This window comes from Pan troglodytes, chromosome X (assembly GCF_028858775.2).
Source record: "Pan troglodytes isolate AG18354 chromosome X, NHGRI_mPanTro3-v2.0_pri, whole genome shotgun sequence".
NCBI lineage: Eukaryota > Metazoa > Chordata > Mammalia > Primates > Hominidae > Pan > Pan troglodytes.
This window is the reverse complement of record NC_072421.2, coordinates 47817843-47830599: the sequence shown is the minus strand read 5'-3', so window position 1 is coordinate 47830599 and position 12757 is coordinate 47817843. Positions and strand designations below refer to the sequence as shown.

General features: G+C 45.5%; 1 protein-coding gene and 1 non-coding gene across 4 annotated transcripts in view; both read right to left on the bottom strand.

Annotated features, from left to right (window-relative positions):
* The window catches only part of ZNF157 (zinc finger protein 157), a 57327-nt gene that overhangs the window by 29822 nt on the left and 14748 nt on the right, over positions 1–12757 (bottom strand). The gene's annotated exons all lie outside the window — the stretch shown is intronic.
* On the bottom strand, positions 4733–4861 carry LOC112207681 (small nucleolar RNA SNORA11). The gene has a single exon (XR_002942122.1). It is a non-coding gene; the product is annotated as a small nucleolar RNA SNORA11 (small nucleolar RNA).

Genomic DNA, 12757 nt, shown 5'->3' with positions numbered 1-12757 from the left:
CCATTTCAGCAGAATCAGGAATAGAGATGGGATTATCCAAGAAAGCTCTGTGGACGGCCTTCTTCTCTAATAGGAACACATACAGGAGAGTGACAAGGCTTTTGGGAATGTTATACCAGTACAAACACTGCCAGCTTAAACAGAAAGAAACAGAGAAAAGACAAAATGACAGAAGGCTGTCAGACTTCCAAAACTTTATAGGCAGGAAATGGGCTGATCGAACTATCTGGTTATAAGCATGTGCTACCTGCAACACAAAGGAAGAATGACTCCAAGGGCAGAACCGCAGGTGCAGAGGCATGGGCGAGGCAGAGGCCAAGAGAGCAGAGCAACAGGAGATTTTTTTTTTTTTTTTGAGACAGTCTCACTCTATCCCCCAGGCTGCAGTGCAGTGGCAGGATCTCGGCTCACTGCAACTTCCGCCTCCCAGGTTCAAGAGATTCTCCTGCCTCAGCCTCCTGAGAAGCTGGGATTACAGGCGTGCGCCACCATGCCTGGCTAATTTTTGTATTTTTAATAGAGACGGGGTTTCACCATGTTGGCCAGGCTGGTCTCGAACTCCTGACCTCAGGGATCCACCTGACTCGGCCTCCCAAAGTGCTAGAATTACAGGCATGAGCCACCATGCCCGGCCTCAACAGGGGATACTTTTCAGGCCTTAATCTAACGATATTTTCCCTACTGGGTTTCAAACTTGATTGGGACCAGTGAACCCTTTATGACTTCCAATTTCTGCCTTTTGGAATGGGAATATCTGTCCTATGCCTGTCCCACCATTGTAGTTTTGGAAACAGATAACTTGTTTTCCAGTTTCACAGATCCACAGGCAGAAACTGATGCCGTAATGCATTAAGACTTTTGGGTATGTTGGGATGGGATGAATGTATTTTGCATGTGGGATGGACATAAATTTGGAGGCTAGAGAACAAACTATAGTGGGTTGAATGGTGCACTCCCCCAAAAGATATATCCACATCCTAACACCCAGGCACGGTGAATGTTACCTGGGTGTTATTTGGAAAAAGGATCTCTGCAGATGTAGTTAAGGATCTGAGTTGAGATCATTCTGGATTAACTGGGTAGCCCCTAAATTCAATGACAAGTGTCTTTTTCCAGAAGAGGAGAGGGGAATGATGCTATACTTCCAGGAAACCATTCAGGTCGCCATCACAGTGGCCAAGAGTAACATCACAGTTGTCATAGTGTCATGGCAGCTGATGATAAACAGCCTACACAGATGGCTGCAGGTTAGGAAGATGACAAAGTGACAGAAGCATCCTCAAACAGTTCTGTTGCTATTAACAGCAATGCAGGTTCAGGGCTGGGCACGGTGGCTCACGCCTGTAATCCCAGCACTTTGGGAGGCCCAGGCAGGTGGATCACGAGCTCAGGAGATCGAGACCATCCTGGCTAACACGGTGAAACCCCGTCTCTACTAAAAATACAAAAAATTAGCCGGGCATGGTGGCGGGTGCCTGTATTCCCAGCTACTTAGGAGGCTGAGGCAGGAGAATGGCGTGAACCTGGGAAGTGGAGCTTGCGGTGAGCTGAGATTGCACCACTGCATTCCAGCCTGGGCGACAGAGCGAGACTCCCTCTCAAAAAAAAAAAAAAAAAAATCAATACAGGTTCAGTATCCACAGTCCAAAAATCCAAAATCTTGGCCAGGCGCAGTGGCTCATGCCTGTAATCCCAGCACTTTGGGAGGCCAAGGCGAGTGGATCACCTGAGGTCAGGAGTTCAAGACCAGCCTGGCCAACATGGTGAAACCCAGTCTCTACTAAAAATACAAAATTAGCCGGGTGTGGTGGCACATGCCTGTAGTGCCAGCTACTCAGGAGACTGAGACAGGAGAATTGCTTGAACCCAGGAGGCGGAGGTTGCAGTGAGCCGAGATCGTGCCACTGCACTCCAGCCTGGGCAAGACAGAACAAGACTCTGTCTTTTTCCAGAAGAGGAGAGGGGAAAAAAAATCCAAAATCTGAAATGCTCCAAAATACAAAACCTTTCGAGCACCAACATCATGCTCAAAGGAAATGCTCATTAAAGCATTTTGGATTCAGATTTTCAGATTAGGGATCCCGAATCAGTGAATATAACTCAAACGTTCCAAAATAAGAAAAAAAATCCAAAACACTTCTGGTGCCAAGTGTTTCAGATAAGAGAGTAAACCAAAAGATGCAGTAACTAAAAACTGAAACATGAGTTGCAAATGGGAGCCAGTCAGAAAGTTTAGTCACTGTTTCATCCCTCATTTGAACCCAGTAACACTTGTAACACTTTGGAAAACTTTCAGTGCAGAAATGTTGAGTTTTGTGATACACCACCTACCTCTCCTGACACAAAGTCATATATATTAAACAAGAGGAAACAGATCAGGGCATGTCATTGCCTCAAAGGGAGCTTAGAGGAAGGTCAAATCAAAGACCTACCAAGAACCTCACTGTCAGAGTGAACAGACTAAGACTAACCAAAATACTTGAAAAGGTAAGTGGAAGAACAAAGAGATCAAGAGGGAAATTGAGAAGGAAAACTGAAAGAGAAATGCTGTATATCAAAAGAAACAAGAACAATTGACAAAAAGAATGTAAGAACAAAGAAACAGGAAAGGCAGAATATAGGGCAGCTGAAAGACATATGAAACAGACAACTGCATGGAATCACGCAGAGTGCTGCTCATTTCACAAAGACCAGATGAGAGAGAGAGAGAGACAGAGACAGAGAGACAGAGAGAGAAGCTGCCAAAGCTGCTGCTCTGCTAAAAACAGGCAGAAATGGAATTCAAGAGGAAAACTTTTTTTCTTTTGAGACGGAGTTTTGCTCTTGTTGCCCAGGCTGGTGTGCAATGGCGCAATCTGGGCTCACTGCAACCTCCACCTCCCAGATTCAAGTGATTCTCCTGCCTCAGCCTCCCGAGTAGCTGGGATTACAGGCATGCACCACCACACCCAGCTAATTTTGTATTTTTAGTAGAGACGGGGTTTCTCCATGTTGGTGAGGCTGGTCTCGAACTCCCGACCTCAGGTGATCCGCCCGCCTCGGCCTCCCAAAGTGCTGGACATTTTGTGCAGGCATGAGCCACTGTGCCCAGCCCAAGAGGAAATCTTATACAAGACAAAGAAGCACTACTGCAGTCATTCAATTCTGTCTTTTTGATGGTTCTCCCTTCACAAATCAGCTTCCCTTTGGAAGCTCCTTAAGAAGCAGCACAGCAGTTTGAGGCACAGATAGGAAGACTGACTATATCCAAGGTATGCTCATCCCGTGGGGACACTGGATCCCTGTTGGGAACAATACTTTATCCATTCCTAGTCATCTGGATATTGACTAGCACTTCCTTATTTAGTAATGCTCCTCCCACACAGGCTTCTTTGAGAATAAAATCATCAGAAAACTCAAATTGTGCACCATCTACCAACTCAGAAAAAAATAGAACCAGCCAGAAAAAGAGTGCTGGAAAAGCATGAAGACATCAAACAGGAAGGGAAGATAGACTGAAGATTCAAGAGGATGGTAAAGATGAAAATACGTGGAATGCAAATTCTACTCAGTGGTAGCGAGACAAATACAGTACAATATGCAATAACCACTGCTTCCTTTTATTTTTCTTTGAGACAGGGTCTCGCTCTGTTGCCCAGGCTGGAGTGCAGTGGCATGATCTTGGGTCACTGCAGCCCCAACCTTCTGGACTCAAGCAATACTCTCACCTCAACCTCCCAAGTAGCTGGTACTACAGGCATGTGCCACTACACCCAGATAATTTTTGTATTTTTAGTAGAGACGGGGTTTTGCCAAGTTGGCCAGGCTGGTCTCAAACTCCTGACCTCAAGTGATCCACCCACCTCGGCCTCCCAAAGTGCTGGGATTACAGGCATGAGCCACTGTGCCCGCCCTTCATCCTGTAGTTTTTAAAATCTTACTTAAAAACTGAATGAGACCAAGGAGGGAGACTGGGGAACATAGGGAGACCTCCTATCTACAAGAAATTAAAAAATTAGCCAGGCATGGCGACGTGCGCCTGTAGTCTCAGCTAGTCAAGAGGCTGAGGTGGGAAGATCTGCCTGAGCTTCGGAGATTGAGGCTGCAGTGAGCTGTGATCAGGCCACTGCACTTGAGCCTGACCAGCAGAGCAAGACTCTGTCTTGGAAAAAAAAAAAATTAATGGCTCCCAGCTACTTGGAAGGCTGAGGCAGGAGAATCGCTAGAACCCAGGAGTCAGACGTCACAGTGAACTGAGATCTGCCATTGCACTCCAGCCTGGGCGACAGAGCAAGACTCTGTCTCAAAAAAAAGAAAAAAGAAAAAAAATTAATGAAAAAGTCTTTTCAAAAAGACAAATAGCCACAGAAGACCTGTAATATCACTTATGACAAGGTTGTAATTGAAAATATTGTTTCCGGCCGGGTGTGGTGGTTCACACCTGTACTCCCAGCACTTTGGGAGGCCAAGGGCGGATGGATCACTTGAGGTCAGGAGTTCGAGACCAGCCCAGCCAACATGGTAAAACCCTGTCTCTACTAAAAATACAAAAATTAGCCAGGCGTGATGGTGCTACTCGAGAGGCTGAGGCAAGAGAATTGCTTGAACCTGGGAGGTAGAGGTTGCAGTGAGCTGAGATCGCACCACTGCACTCCAGGCTGGACAAAAGAGCGAGACTCCATCTCAAAAAAAAGAAAAGAAAATATTGTTTCCATCATCCGTATGAAGATTTAACAAAATATTTCTTTTTTTCACATGTGGGGCATTTGTTCATAGAGAGGTCACAAGTTTTGTGCCCCCCGTCACAATGACCCCAGATTCCTATTGGGTGTGTTGTAAACAGAAGAAGCATTCTTCAGGCCCCCTGCTCTGAGCACACCCCAGAGGATTTCTTGACACTCAAGTATTAGGAACTGCTGCATGCAGTGGCTCACACCTGTAATCCCACCAACTCAGGAGGCTGAGGCAGGAGGAGTGCTTGAGGCCAGGAGTTCGAGACTAGCCTGGACAACATAATGAGACTCTGTCTCTACAAAAATAAAAATTAAAAAATTAGCCAGGCATGTTGGTGTGCGCCTGTGGTCCCAGCTATTCGGGAGACTCAGGTGGAAGACTCTGACTCAAAAAAAAAAAAAAAAAAAAACATAGCCAGGCACAGTGGCTCAGGCCTGGAATCCCAGCACTTTGGGAGGCTGAGGCGGGAGGATGACTTGAGCTCAGGAGTTCAGGACCAGCCAGGGCAACATAGACCTCATCTCTACTAAAAATCAAAAAAATTAGCTGGGCGTGATGACAAGCACCTGTAGTCACTGCTACTCAGGAGGCTTAGGTGGGAGGATCACTTGAGTGCAGTAGTTCGAGGCTGCAATGAGCTATGATTGTGCCACTGCACTCCAGCCTGGGAGATGAAGCAAGACCCTGTCTCTAAGAAAATAATAATAATAAAGTAATAAAAAAATTTAAGTATCAGGAACTCTCCACTATAAAGGAATTACTGATTTCTCTGTAGAAGCATTGTAATTCTCTAAGAAAATAATAATAAAGTAATAAAAAAATTTAAATATCAGGAACTCTCCACTATAAATGAATTATTGATTTCTCCGTAGAAGCACTGTAATTCTTTTTTTGTTTGTTTGTTTTTTTGAGACAGAGTCTTGCTCTGTCACCCAGGCTGGAGTGCAGTGGCACAATCTCAGCCTCCTGTGTTCAGGTGATTCTCCTGCCTCAACCTTCCAAGTAGCTGGGATTACAGGCATGTGCCACCATGCCTGGCTAATTTTTATATTTTTAGTAGAGATGGGGGTTTCACTACATTGGCCAGGCTGGTCTCGAACTCCTGAGAACACCTTAGCCTCCCAAAGTGCTGGGATTACAAGTGTGAGCCACCGCGCCCGACTGAGGCATTGTAATTCTTGATTGCAGCTCCTGCTCTGCTGTGTCTTCCTAGAATATACAGATTAAGCAAGACTTCAGGACCAGGCATGGTGGCTCATGCCTGTAATCCCAGCACTTTGGGAGGGTGGGATGGGCGGATCACTTGAGCTCAGGAGTTCAAGACCACCCTGACCAACATGGTGAAACCCCGTCTACTAAAACTACAAAAATCAGGCTGGGCATGGTGGCTCATGCCTGTAATCCCAACACTTTGGGAGGCTGAGGCAGGTGGATCACTGCCTGAGTGGATCACTCAGTCGGGAGTTCGAGACTAGCCTGACCAACATGGAGAAACCCCGTCTCTACTAAAAATACAAAACTAGCCGGGCATGGTGGTGCATGCCTGTAATTCCAGGCTACTCGGGAGGCTGAGGCAGGAGAATCACTTGAATCCGGGAGGCGGAGGTTGCAGTGAGCTGAGATCGTGCCACTGCACTCCAGCCTGGGCAACAAGAGCGAAACTCTGACTCAAAAAAAAAAAAAAATTAGCAGGGCATGGTGGTGCACGCCTGTAGTCCCAGCTACTTGGGACGCTGAGGGACGAAATCGCTTGAAGAGAGGTTTCAGTGAGCCAAGATCACACCACTGCACTCCAGCCTGGGCAACAGAGTGAGACTCCATCTCAAAAAAAACAAAAACAAAAAAAAGACTGCAAAGTTTTCTTGTTCAGTAGGCTCAGTAGGATTGCTGACAGGCATGCTTACTTTCTAAAACTTGTATTGATATTTTCTTCTTTTTTTTCTTCCTTTTATTCTAATACGTATTTATTTATACTTAGAAGCATCCTAAAATACACAGGAAACAAAGGCAACAAGCAAATAAATAACAAATAAATAAAGGGCAAATTGGGAGCCGGGTGGCGTGGCTCATGCCTATAATCCCAGCACTTTGGGAGGCTGAAATGGGCAGATCACTTGAGGTCCAGAGTTCAAGACCAGCCCGGCCAACATGGTGAAACTCCATCTCTACTAAAAATACAAAAATTAGCCGGGTGTGATGGTGCACGCCTCTGGTCCCAGCTACTTGGGAGGCTGAGGCAGGAGAATTGCTTGAACCTGGGAGGCAAAGGTTGCAGCAAGCCGAGATCGCACCACTGCACTCCAACCTGACGACAGAGCAAGACTCCATCTCAAAAAAAAAAAAAAAGTCACATACTGTATACTTTCATTTATATAACACTCGTGAAATGACAACATTCTAGAGATAGAGAACAGATTAGTGTCAGGGTTAGGAACCTCGAGGGGATAGATGGCAGGAACAAGGGTAGCAGGTGTGGTTGTGAAAGGGCAGCAGGAGACATCCTGGGGTTGTGTCAATGGCCACATCCTGGTTGTGATATTGTGCTATTGTTCTGGAAGGTGTTACCATTGGAGGAAACTGGATAAAGCGCACATAGGATCTCTCTGTATTATTCCTATAATTGCATGGGAATCGATACTGATCTCAAAATCAAAGTTTAATTTTTAAAAATGCATAGCTCACCTAGGATGGTTGTATAACTGCTTTAGACTGTGGCTATGCAGAAGTAACCAGAGAGTGTCGAGAACAAGGTCAGGTAGGAAGGAATCTCCTGGACACAGAAGAGAACAAGCAAGAACATGGTGGTGGGAGCCACGCTGCCTGGGTTCAAATCTTGGCTCTGACTCACACTCGTGCTATTACTCTGGCTAAGTTACTACCTTCCTCTGAGCCTCAGTCTTGTCATCTGTGAAATTTGGGTGAATCATACGTGGAATCATGGCCGGGTGCAGTGGCTCACACCTGTAATCCCAGCACTTTGGGAGGCCGAGGCAGGTGGATCACCTGAGGTCAGGAGTTTGAGACCAGCCTGGCCAACATGGTGAAATCCTGTCTCTACCAAAAATACAAAAATTAGCTGGGCATGGTGGCACGCACCTGTAATCCCAGCTACTCAGGAGGCTGAAGCAGGAGAACGGCTTGAACCCGGGAGGCAGAGGTTGCAGTGAGCCAAGATCGTGCCACTGCAGTCCAGCCTAGGCAACATGAGCAAGACTCTGTCTCAAACACACACACACACACACACACACACACACACACACACACACACACGGAATCGCTTAGGGCAGCACTGATACAGAGCTAGCACTCAAGAGTTTGTTATTCTTTCTATCATTTCACCTAGGAAGGGTGTGCTCAACTGGAAATGCTAGGTGGACTTAGAGTAACACCGTAAAATCCATCATGTGAATATTTAGCTCATGGGAATTTCACTCTTCATGCTCTGGGGTAACTAATATATATTCTATATACTCACTTGTATGACTATTCAGATCTGCTTCAGTAATCATTATTCCAATTTATATGATGAGAAGAATATAAATTTGTAAATACTTAAATACTATTATTTAATTAAATCGTCAAAGAGTTATGAGAGGCAAAGAAGGAACCTTCTCAACTGAATAACACTAAAGTGATGACACGTAAATGCTAAACATAATCCTAAATTGGCTCCTTTTGCTATAATGGACGCCATTGGGACATCCAAACACGATGCAGTCCATTCGCCTTGGAACTGCCATCCACAAACCAAGCATCTTTTTGTTGGTCAGTTGAGAGCTGGAGCATTGTCCAATCGATGACAGAACCGACCAGCTCCTCCTCCATCAGTCCTGGCAGAAAGGAGTCTACCTGGTTGTGAAAACCACTAATTCCGCACTCCCCTGGCAGCATATTCTTGTACGAACCATTTCCATGTAATTATGGAACTACTCTGGGCACTGCACTCCCTATTGGAGCGTTACACCATCACCCGAGACATCATGGATATTTTAGGTTTCAAAATTATTTTATGTCCTTCAATCATAAGGGCACTTTCAATTAATGTCTAATCCAAGCTCAACTGGAAATTCTCTAGTCCAAAGTCCCAGGTTACCACTAGGAGGCGCTCTTAGGCTTTTGCCATAAGCGCCGGTCTCTGCTCCACAAAGGGCTATTGTACAGATAATCTGTCTGTGCGGCACCCCAGGTTCTATTCTATACTTCGTGGGCTTCGGCAATCTTACTGGTTCCCGTTTAGCATGTTCAAGTAATACCGGTTGAAGGGTGAATTTACAATACTAGAGAGGGGAAACATTCCACAGTCAGATACAATTTCAATCTCCATAATACATTGAGGTAAAAGAGATGCAACCATTTCAAATAAAGCCTGTTCAAATCTACAAATTTTCCAAACTTTCACCTTAATCCCATCAACCCTTATATTCCTCCATTGGGATTTCATCAACAGGTTTGAGTGTCACAATACTAGTTAGGGGAAGTGTTCCCTGTCAGTCATAATATCCATTCCCATAAAACATTCAGCTAAAACCTGTTTATTTTTATTTTTTAAAAAAAACATTTATTTATTTGAGACTTTGTCTCGCTCTGTCACCTAGACTGGAGTGCAGTGGCGCGATCTCGGCTCACTGCAGCCTCCCCGTCCCAGGCTCAAGCGATTCTCCTGCCTCAGCCTCCTGAGAAGCTGGGAGTACAGGCACGTGTCACCACACCCAGCTAATTTTTTTTTTTTTAATTTTCAGTAGAGACAGGGTTTCACCATGTTAGCCAGGCTGGTCTCGAACTCCTGACCTCAAGTGATCCACCCGCCTCGGCCTCCCAAAGTGGTGGGATTACAGGGGTGAGCAACCGCACCCAGCCACAAAGCCTGTTTAAACACATTCCAATTTTCACCCAAATGTACACCTTAATCCTATCAACTGTTACATTTCTATATTCTCCCAGTCTAGTTGTAGCCCATGTTACAGCTTCACTAATGGATTTTGGTACCTCCGTGTATGAGGCTTCCATATAAAGGAGTCCCAGAAAGTTCTCTTTTCCTCCCATTTTACCCAGAAACTTCTCTTCACCACCCATTTCATGTGCACAAAGCTTTGGGTCCCCATCCCGGGGTGGAGCCAAAGAACCTTTGCCCTTGGTCTTTTTTTTTTTTTTTTTTCTGAGACAGAGTGCAGTGGTGCGATCATGGCTTACTGCAGGCTTGACCTCCCCAGCTCAAGTGATCCTCCCACCTCAGCTTCACAAGCAGCTGGAATTACAGGCGTGCACCACCATGCTCAGCTAATTTTTTTTATTTATTATTTTTTTTTTGTAGAGATGGGATTTCGCTATGTTGCCCAGGCTGGTTTTGAATTCCTGGGCTCAAACGATCCACCTGTCTCAGCCTCCCAAAGTGCTGGAATTACAGGTGTGAGCCACCAAACAAAGCCCAACCATCCCATTTCTTTTTTTTTTTTTTTGAGACTGAGTCCCTCTCTGTCACCCAGGCTGGAGTGCAGTGGTGCGATCTCAGCTCACTGCAACCTCTGCCTCCCGGGTTCAAGCAATTCTCCTGCCTCAGCCTCCCGAGCAGCTGGGACTACAGGTGCCCGCCACCACGCCTGGCTAATTTTTTTGTATTTTTTAGTAGAGATGGGGTTTCACCATATTGGCCAGGCTGGTCTCAAACTCCTGACCTTGTGATCCGCCCACCTCGGCCTCCCAAAGTGCTGGGATTACAGGCATAAGCCACTGCGCCCGGCCATCCCATTTCTTAATAGCCACTGAGAGATTTCCACTTTGCTGGTAGACTTGACCCTTCCCTAGGCTTCTCCCCATTTTCACGTTAATGTTTTCATTAGCAGCTGTGGGATCCCTGAAGGGAAGCTGAGGCAGCAAATTCAATGAGGCTTTTGGGTCTATTGCTGTATTTTGCAGCTGTAAGTTTACATGGGGTGCCTATGCAAAAAGACCCCTTAACCATAGCTGAATATGGCCTGGGTAATGGGCATATTCAGTGGGTGAATATCATAGGCACCATAAAGCCAGTCCCACATGGCCTGCATATGAAGCCTATCAGCTGCTTCATCAGGGGTGCTCCTCTTGGCATATGTTACACAGTCCTGTACTTAGGGTTGTGAAGGAAAATAAATCTCAGGACTCCAAAATCATTAAGCCAAAGGGTGTTAGGCAAACCTGCTTCACATTTTATTCCCAAATAAGATAGCTACAAAGATTTAAAAAAAAAAAAAAAAGGCTACATGCCTCCCTCACAATTTGCCCACAAGAAAAGACCTTGTGGGCCTCAAGACCTTTACCTTAAGATGTTCTGGGCCGGGTGCGGTGGCTCATGCCTGTAATCCCAGCACTTTGGGAGGCCGAGGTGGGCGGATCACGAGGTCAGGAGTCCGAGACAAGCCTGTAATCCCAGCTACTCGGAGGCTGAGGCAGGAGAATCGCTTGAACCCGGGAGGCAGAGGTTGCAGTGAGCCGAGATCACGCCACTGCACTCCAGCCTGGGCAACAGAGCGAGACTGCGTCTCAGAAAAAAAAAAAAAAAAAAAAAGTTCTGTTGAATTTCACCCTGGCAACGTAAATTGATAGCTTATCTTCACAGGTGCAGGATGACAAAGGACAGACAGAACTCAATGTCCTCCCTCTGCTCACCTGAGACAAATGGATATCTGATTGCTTCCTCTGCCCTGTTGTTTCATTAGGCAGACTATTCTATCCCCTCTCACATGTAAATTATGTATTCAGTGAAAAGCTGATCAAAGACCCAAGAGAATGCAACCTTTTGTCTCTTATCTACCTGTTACCTGGAAGCCCCCACTTCAAGTTGTCCCGCCTTTCCGAACCGAATCAGTGGACATCTAACACATACCTTGGGCACCTGTTCTCAGTATCTCCTGAGTGCTGGTTTGGAATAAGTCTCTTCAAATATTTTACAGAATTTGACTCTTTCCGCTGACAGGGTAAACACACTTTACAGTGGCTTTGAGCAAGTCTGGCATGCTAGGTCTTCCCTCATGAATAACTTCTTGTGTTTTTGTGTGTCTGGCTCAAGTACAGCCATCTGTGATTGGTCACTATGAGCTGTGGGTCCTGCATCAACCCAGACATGCTCTTCCACTCTACAGCATTCAAAATCAAACATACTACCCCTATCATTTAGCTACTCTCACAATCCATTTCACTAAAGGATTTTCTGGCACTATTAAGTGATTATAGTAAAGTCACAGGATACAGGCTTAATAAAAGTCAATTGTTTTCCTATATACCCGAAATGAACAATTGATATTTAAAATTAAAAACATAATACCATTTACGTTAGCACCAAAAAGATAAAATATACATAAACCTAACAAAATATGTAGAAGACATACATGAGGAAAATCAAAATTTGACATGAAATATATCAGAATATATAAGTAAACAGAGAGATATTGCATGTTTATTGACAGAAATGTTAGAATAATTAGGTAGTTAGGTAGTTAGACAAGAGCAGAGCAGGAGAGCACCCCCCCTCAAACCCCACCAGGAGGTGATGGTCAGGCAGTTGTTAAAACTGTCTCTCTAAAATAATAATTGCTCCCTGCTCCTCCTCCTGCTCCTCTTCCTCCTGCTGCTCCTCCTCCTGCTGCTTCTCCTCCTCCTGCTCTTTCTCCTTCTGCTCTTCCTCCTTCTCTTTCTCCTCCTCCTCCTGCTCTTCCTCCTTCTCTTTCTCCTCCTCCTGCTCCTCTTCCTCCTCCTCCTTCTCTTTCTCCTCCTCCTCCTGCTCCTCCTTTTCTTTCTCCTGCTCCTCCTGTTCCTCCTCCTTCTCTTTCTCCTCCTCCTGCTCCTCCTTCTCTTTCTCCTCCTCCTGCTCCTCCTTCTCTTTCTCCTCCTCCTGCTCCTCTTCCTCCTCATCCTCCTCCTCCTGCTTCTCCTGTTCCTCCTAAAAAAAAAGAATAATAATAAAAAAAATAAAAATAATAATTGGTTGCAGCTGGCGCCAGGGAAAGGCAGTCTCTCAACAGATACCAAAAAACCTGAAACTGGTGATCAGCAGCTTCCCAATAAGATCTCA